Source organism: Panthera leo, chromosome B2 (assembly GCF_018350215.1).
Source record: "Panthera leo isolate Ple1 chromosome B2, P.leo_Ple1_pat1.1, whole genome shotgun sequence".
In the NCBI taxonomy this organism is placed as follows: Eukaryota; Metazoa; Chordata; class Mammalia; order Carnivora; family Felidae; genus Panthera; species Panthera leo.
The window spans coordinates 65,831,681-65,839,726 of NC_056683.1; positions in this window are offsets into that span (position 1 = coordinate 65,831,681).

Sequence of the window (8,046 nt, forward strand, 5' to 3'; positions counted from 1 at the left end):
ATTACACATGTGTGGTCAAACCTGAGCTTATTTGGTGTGCTGCTTCAAGAAAGAAGCAACAGTCCAGAAATACAGAGCCTCTTTATACAGAAGAGTTGTGGAGAGCCTATTATAGGATTTGACTGGGTGATTCTGAGGGCTGTTTAGAGAAGCAGAGGCCAGTTTTGTAAAAATAGGGAAATCTGGTGATTATCCTGATGATTTTTATGTAGGAGGTAGGTTAATGTGGTCTTGATTGAAGAGTGTCATTGTCTCTGTCTGGTTGTACACGTAGTTTGTAGTAAATGGCCTTTCTACATCTTGCTGCATCACAATCGCTGAGTGGTCTTGACTGGTTAAAGTATTCTGCAAGAGTCGTTTATGTTTAGTAGGGAACATTAGAGTTTACCTTCCAGCTGCAAGTTCTTAGGGTGTTTTTTTTTTTGGTGGTTTTTTGTTTTTTTACTTTTCCATCTCCCCTTTTGACCAAAGGACATTGGCCAGCCCTCAGGACATTCATCTGCATGGTTTAGATCCACACTATCACCAGAATCCATTGATCACAAGGCTATTTGGAGAACACTGTCTGCATTTGTACTGCAGTTAGTTTCGCATGAGTCTTTTATTACAAGGTGAGATGCTGAATTATTTAAGAACATAATGACTTCACAGTAGCATTTAATAGGGACACCTGTGGATAGGGACACCTGGGTGGCTCAGTTGGTTAAGCATCTTGATTTTGGCTTAGATCATGATCTCATGTGAGTTCATGGGTTCAAGCCCACTGACAGTGTGGAGCCTGCTTGGGTTTCTCTCTCCCTCCTCTCCCTCTCTCTGCTCCTCCCCCGCTTCTGCACATGCATGCATGTGCACACTTGTGCACTCTCTCTCTCTGTTTCAAAATAAATAAGTAAACTAAAAAAAAAAAAAAAAGACTGGACAGGATACATGGGTCAACTAAAATACAGGTAATTACTGGAAACAAAGTGATTATTAGTCCTATTAACAGGTTGCAAAGGAAAGAGCCTAGATTTCAAACCCAGACCATGAAATCAGATCCCCAAATCCACCCTAATGTGTTCTAGAGAGCCAGATAGTCTTTCTTCTAACAACTACTAACTGCTCTACCTAACCAATTGTGTTTTAGGGAGGTGCTACAAGCAGTGTTTTCTATAAAGCAAAGGTCTTAGCTAGCCAAGAAGAAACCAAAGGCCATTTAATCATCCATAACCACCATGAAACTTTAATTTAATCTAGTTTATTGGACCTCCAGAGCAGAGGTAGTGTCATTTATGACTTCTCTTAGGTTCAAAGACAAATTTTGTACCAGCTTTTCTTGTTGTATTATTCCTACTATTGAAATTGCAGTGGGAGTCAATTACATCTCCTGGGAGCTCTTCTGAATAGTCCATGCTTCCCTTGTTTCAGGTCTCTCAGTATCTTTCTTAGAGAAACAGTTCCTGTAGGAGTAGATGCTTTAAATATTGCAAACTCTCTAAAAGTTACTCCATACTATTACACAAAATAGGTTTGTGTAATAATCAGGTGAACGCCTGATGTCCACATAAAACGTAGTAACTTACTGTTGCACAAATTGAATAGGAAGCACAAGTATCATTGATCACAATGGGAGCAGGACAATCATTAGTCCCTTAATATGTAAAGATTCCTCAAGTGGAGGCTGGGGAGTCACTGAAGACAACAGACCAATACTGCAAGGATAGCCTTAATATTTGTTTTTATTCTATAATCTTGTTTCATGAGTCAGGCTAAGTATTGGGTTCAATGTTCAATATTGATAGAGCTGAAAGCTAAGATTAATACTGTCAGGAAGATTCAAATTCCAGAAGGGACTCGCAGAAGAAAATCTATTTTTTTGAAGTGTTGAAAAGAACAGCTATTAAATTTTGGTTAGTCAAATCTGGTGTAGGATGACAAATCCATTAATTAGATTTAGAACAATATCTATAGCCTGGACACACACACACACACACACACACACAGAAAGAGGTTTGCCTCTCCTCAAGTGGAAGAGAAATATTACAAAGGATTAAGATTAGAAATGTAACTATGAGAAAGAATTATGAAAAATTTCTCTTCACCTCTAGGGGGCACCAAAGTACAATGATAAGTATAGCAAAATAAAAAAAGGAGGGCAGAGATACCAAAAAATTTATCTTGTTTTATTGCCTTGGGTTGAAGCTCTCTACTTCACATCATTGGCTTTATATGAAGTTCTTGGTTTGGTAGTCTTCTTCCAAAGATCAGTTATTCCTGGAGGATATGTAAGAATCCTTTAAGGTTTCTCAATGAAATTCTTTCAACTGAGGCCAGAGATAATTTTTTCCATAATTTTTGGAAGTTTAGTCTCTTTCAAAAAACTAAATCTCCAAGTTTCCAAGCATGCAGAAGCTAGTTAGGTAGGATATTTGGGGAATATTGCTTATACTTACTGATGATAAATTTGGGCACAAAAAAATGAATCCTTTGTAATACTTAGAATTATATGCTTACAGTTATAAATTATTGGGTTATTACTTTCCTGAAGTTCCCTGGCATGGCCTTTTCATAAAGGACATTTTGGAGCTGCTCTTTAGTACAACAACAGTGAAATGTGTACCCCACATCACCAAAGAAATCAGTTAGATTTCCTTAGGTCCAGAATAACAATCAAGCAATTTACCCTCAGAGCCTTGGCTATCCATCAGGAGTATCCTCAATCTATCCTGTAAGTAAACAATAGCCAGTACATACACCATCACCGGGGGCAATTTCTTTGGTCAATGCTTGCTTCGCATAGTGATAAGCTAAGGTATTTCCTTGGAATTCTGGGCCATTACACTTTGAAGTTAGCTTCCTTCAGTTGACCAAATATACAGATGACAAAATATATATATCTCAGATATATTTAGTCTTCATCCACAGTTCCAGAAAATGCTTCAGAACCATAAAGGGGAAATGGGTGTCTTGTTATTAATGAAGGTGACTTTTGGACCCCATCCAAGGGAGGCCACTGGTTTCCAGGAAGACCAACCATGTGATTGAAGAGTGTGAATTTTCAGTCCTACCCCCTCCACCCCCAGTCTCTGGTGGAGGGAATTGGGGCTAGAGGTTGAATCAGCCAATGGTCAGTGACTTAGCCAATTATGACTATACAATGAAGCCTTCATTAAAACCCAAGTGGACAGCTTTTTTAGTCTTTTTTTTTCCCCCTGAAAGCTTCCATGCCTGGGGAACCAGAAAGCTCCCACATGCTGCTGAACCAGGCCTCATGTTCCATGAGAACAGAAGCTCCTTGGTTAAGAACTTCATCCTATGTATCCTTTCATCTTGCTGTTGATTTGTATTCTTTATCTTATCCTTTAATAAACTGATAAATTTAAGTGTTTCCCTGAGTTCTGTGAGCAACTCTAGCAAATTAATCAAACCTAAGGAGGATGTCTTAGGAACCTCCAATCTTTAGCTGGGCTGTCAGAAGCACAGGTAACAGCCTGGGGCTTGCTACCTGCATCTGAAGGGGATAGGGATGGGGACCAGTCTTGTGGGACTGAATCCTTAACCTGTGGAATCTGATGCTATCTCCCAGTAGACAATGTCAGAATTGAGTTTATTGGACATCCTGCTGGTATCCAAGAATTGTGTTGTATGTGGGGGAGCCCACCTGATACACACACACACACACACACACACACACACACACACACATTGGAATTGGGTCCAGGAACTCTAAAAGAGTCACCAATCTGCAGAATTTTCTTTTTTAAAATCAATGTGTTGATAGTTATTGTCAATCTGTATAATGAACAAAGGTTGGTTTGTTTTTCACTTTAGAAGTACATAACGATTTTATTAAAATTAGCCCAAAAAAACTCAACTTTTATTTTGATTTGTCAGTTTTTTATATTCTAATTTGGCAACCAAAAAAAATTCATAATGTTTGAGTTACTCAAAATTTTAGAATGTGAAGCAAACCTGAATATTCTATTTTTTCCTTTATAAACTAAAAGAGAAAAAAAAAAGAAAAGGTATCTTAGAAGTTTGATTATTTTGGATTTGGGGGAAATTTTTAAGAAAAAGAAGTTACTTCAACAATAGGAAACATGGATTTAAGGTGCACTTTGAAGATAAAGCAAGCAAGATTTTATGACTTAATGATTTTAAGCAAGTAGCTCCAAAAAAAAAAAAAAAAAGAAAAAAAGCTTTTTTCGGGGCAGGTCATGATCTCCCAGTTTGTGGGCTCAAGCCCAAAATCCAGCTGTCAGCACAGAGCCCACTTGGGATTCTATCTCTCTCCCTCTTTCTCTCTCTCTCCTTCCCTCCATTGCTCTCTTTCAAAATAAATAAACATTAAAAAAAATAGATTATTGCTTTCCTGTGGTTCCCTGGTATGGCCTTTGTGTTGGGGGGCAAAAAAATTTCAAAACATTTGTAAGTAACTGATGCCAGTATTATCAGGAGGCTTCAGTTTCTACTCCGACAAAGTTAACCTTCTAGTTCACTTTCTACGCACGTTGATATTCACTTTCTGAAACATCAACCCTTTGGTGAAATAAAGCTACTGTTTCACTTTTGTGATGAGAATTTTTAAAAATCAGATTTGGAGTGCCTGGGTGACTCAGTCGGTTAGACATCCAACTCTTGATTTCCACTCAGGTCAAGATCTCACCGTCAGAAAGATCGAGGCTCACCTGGGGCTCTGTGCTGTCAGCAGATAATATTTGTAATTTTACATGAAAAAATTGATGTTTTTTTCAAAAACAATTTTTCTACATTGAATTTGATTTTTTTTTAATGTTTATGTACTAGTTTTTGAGAGAGAGAGAGAATCCACGTGCAAGTGGGGGAGGGGCAGAGACAGAGGGAGAGAGAGAATTCCAAGCAGGTTCCACACTGTCAGTGCAGCTGGAGCTCTCTCTCATAAGCTGTGAGATCATGACCTGAGCCTAAATCAAGAATCTGACTCCCAACTGATTGAGCTACCCAGGGGCCCTCAGGGAAGTCCATTTCTTATTCAGCATCTCTATCACTCTGCCAATCTCTGGCTGACAATAGAACAACATTTTCAACTCCCAGATGACTTGAAAATATAGAAAAAGAATCTTGTAGTGATGATGTGAGTAGCTCCTAATATCAATTCAATACCAGGTTATTGGATTAATCTTGATAATCTCATTTCCCTTGCTGGTGACCTGAGTAGGAAATGGCATATGTCTCAGTTTTTAAATGAGGTAAAGCCTAAGAAGCTTCCAGAATAGGTTTTCTCATTTCTGAAAAGAGACATAAAAATGATTTTGTCCCTCCTCTTCTTCTAGTGGTAGGGACTACATATGATTTGGGAAAGAGCTATAAGCATCTTGCTACCAGCATGAAAATGAAGCCAACACAATATGAAGTGGGAGGGGAGGAATACACAGAAACTGGATCTGATCCCTACTTGGACTTACTGTTATTGGCAATGTTTCGTCTCTACTGGTTTTTATCTATCATGGGGTTTTCCCCCAGATTTTTTGAGGTATTATAGAAAATAAAAGTTGCATTTATTTATCTGTACAATTTGATACTGTTTGCTATTCAATAGATAGTTACTGATTCCATCCTATAAGGGCACTTTGCAGAACACTGGAACCCACAGGTGGTTCCTGCAATTGAAGGACCTTATACTCTAGCAGATAACCTTAAAAAGCATCTGGAAATGTCATTTTTTATTGAGATATAATTAGCATATTAGTTTCAGGTGTCTAACATAATTCAATATTTGTATTGCTTAAGGAAAAAAAAAAAAGGGTTGCCTAGGTGGCTCAGTCGGTTAAAGGCCTGACTCTTGGTTTCAGCTCAGGTCAGGATCTCACAGTTCATGGATTCAAGCCTCACATCAGGCTCCATGCTGATGGTGTGGAGTCTGCTTGGGATTCTCCCTCTCCCTCTCTCTCTCTCTGCCCCTCCCCTGCTCAGTCTCTCTCTCAAAATAAATAAACTTAAAAAAAAAATCCAACCAAGTAAATAGCTTCTGAATAAGACATATAATTCTCTTAAAGTACCTGGGAGGGAGATGGGCCATGTTCATTCAGAACCATGATTTTTAAGTTGCCCCTTCCGCAAGAATTGGCAACCTGATGAAGGATAAAGTAGTCTAAATTCTGTGTTTGGGAATCTATGGTCACGATATAATATATGCACTTCTGTCCTAGTCTCACCACTTCCACTTCCTAACCTGTAAAAGTGGAAATAATAACCGTATCTTCCTCACAGGTTGTTATAAATTACTTTAAAAGACCACAATTTGTCATATTAGCTGTTTGATACTACAGAGGTAATCCTCATACAGGTGCATCCAGTGCTGGGGAACATGAATCTCTCTGAACTATACCTAATGTTGGTGAGCAACGTGCTTTTCATACTCCCACAGTTTTGGTAACATTAATTATCAGGAAAACAATGGAACTCATAGATGGCCACTGTTGGAATCCTGCTTCCTCCATGCTCAGCCACAACGACATCAAACCTCCTGACCACAGGTTGGCGCTAGGCACTGCTGGGACTCTGTTGCCCTACCCGGATTTGAGGGAGCCAATGGGCAAGCGCTCCTGGAGTGGGCGGAGCCTGCGAAGGGACCAACCGGGCTGTAGACAGACTGCGAGCAGTCTCGTCCCGCCTCCCGGCCACGTGGGATTTTCTCTTCCTGCGGATAGCGGCCCAGGCACGAGCAATGGCGCCGTACCTAATGACGACCCAGTATAGATCGCACAGCCAAGTAGCCAGCAGTAAGTGTTCCCATTACGCGAACTGGCTCCTTTTGCACACTCGACGGGACTGGTGCAGATTTAAGCACTTTCTGAAACCATCAGTGCTTCACGTGGAAGCACGTCGGCTAGAAAAGATTTTCGGTGAGTACACGCAAATCTTTGCCACAGGGCCCCACCTTGGTCTCCGGTAACCACATTGAACCACCCACTGCAGACCTAAGGCAGTGGCTAGTGTATCCCAGTGACCTTCCCCCCCCCCCCCCCCGCAAACTCCTGGTGTGGGCCCCCCCTACCCCCCCCCCCCCCCCCCCCCCCCCCCCCCGCTAATCCCTTGGGAACCCTCCATTCTCCACAGGTCCAAGTAGAACCCTCCTCCCAAGGTTCGAACAGGAGTTCAAAGTCCTGCTCCGGATGGGAGAGCCCGACTCCGAGGGCAAAGTTGAAATCTTTATCATGGGGAAGCGCCGATACCGGAAGCGTGCCAAAAGCCTGCTTCGCATTTTGGCCGCGAAGCCAGAAAGGAAACTGTATGGAGGTGAGGAGCATCCTGTGCCGAGGCACGGGGTGCCGCGGACCTGGGCTGTGCCACGGGAACTTTCACTTCTGCCACTCCCCTCCCACAAGCCTGGGACTCCTTTCACATCCTGGGACGCTAGGATTCCTAGGTTTCTAGGGGAATCACAGAAACCCTAGAATACGGCACTGTGGGAGACAGCTGGCAAACCCAGGGAAGGAAGAACCATAAGGAACTCCTACCCTAGTCCCTTCCCACCTGTCTTTTCAGAAGTTGGGGAGGAATCCATCTGGACCCCACTTTCTGAGATAAAACTGGAGCCTGGGAAGTCCTGTCCTCAGGGATTCTCAGACTTCAAATGAACCCAAGAGCACTGTAGAAATGTGGGTTGATGGGGCGCCTGGGTGGCTTGGTCGGTTAAGTGTCCGACTTCGGCTCAGGTCATGATATCACGTCCGTGAGTTCGAGCCCCGCGTCGGGCTCTGTGCTGACAGCTCAGAGCCTGGAGCCTGTTTCAGATTCTGTGACTCCCTCTCTCTCTGCCCCTCCCCTGTTCATGCTCTGTCTCTCTCTGTCTCAAAAATAAATAAACGTTTAAAAAAAAAAAAATACGGGTTGTTCACCACCACTTCCCCCAACCCCACCTAGGAGACCCCACTTAGGAGTTTGGCATATTGGCAAACCAAAACCTCTTTGTTCTCAGTCTCCTTAACTATAAAATGGGTCTAGTTGTTGTAACCTACATATAGGTTTTTCCCAAGGATTGAAATGAATGAATACAACAAAGCACTTAGAATACATAGAAAATAC